A 606-nucleotide genomic window follows, 5' to 3' on the forward strand; every position below is an offset into this window, starting at 1 on the left:
TGGGGTCTCTATGGGTCATTGGGGTCTCTATGGGGTCAATGCGGTCTCTATGGGGCACTGCAATCCCATACGGGACATTGGGGGTGACCACGTGACCGCGGCGGCGCAGTGACGTCACTGTCCTGCAGCGGTGCCGCAGGGCGCATGCGCGGTGTCCCCGGTCCTTTTAGGCTGCGCGGGTCACTGCGAGTCAGGCGCGTTCCCGGCTCGGCGCGCGGTCACGGCGGTCACGTGGCACCGCATCACTTCCGCCGCGCGGTGCTGCACCATCGGGAGCGCGCGGAAGGTGCGCCACCCCATCATAGCCGCGTCCCAGCCCCCAACGTCCCGTTACCCGCTGCATGGAGCCCCGGAACCACGCCGCCCATAGCGCCACAGCCGTGAAGCTCACATCCCATAATACCCCACACCCCATAATACCCCACACCCCATAATACCACACATCCCATAATACCCCACACCCCATAATACCCACATCCCATAATACCCACACCCCATAATACCCCACATCCCATAATACCCCACACCCCATAATACCCCACATCCCATAATACCCCACACCCCATAACATCCCATAATAACCCCATAACATCCCATAATAACCCC

General features: G+C 61.1%; 1 long non-coding RNA gene across 1 annotated transcript in view; it reads left to right on the top strand.

The window, feature by feature from the left end:
• The first annotated feature begins 6 nt into the window (after positions 1-6).
• LOC122192448 overlaps positions 7-606 on the top strand; it is a 1,008-nt gene continuing 408 nt past the window's right edge. Inside the window, exon 1 of the long non-coding RNA XR_006182613.1 lies at positions 7-286. This is a non-coding gene — a long non-coding RNA (uncharacterized LOC122192448). The remainder of the gene's footprint in view (positions 287-606) is intronic.

Source organism: Lagopus leucura, unplaced genomic scaffold, assembly GCF_019238085.1.
Source record: "Lagopus leucura isolate 7727_CA_CO unplaced genomic scaffold, USGS_WTPT01 31588-0_obj-0_obj, whole genome shotgun sequence".
Classification (NCBI taxonomy): domain Eukaryota; kingdom Metazoa; phylum Chordata; class Aves; order Galliformes; family Phasianidae; genus Lagopus; species Lagopus leucura.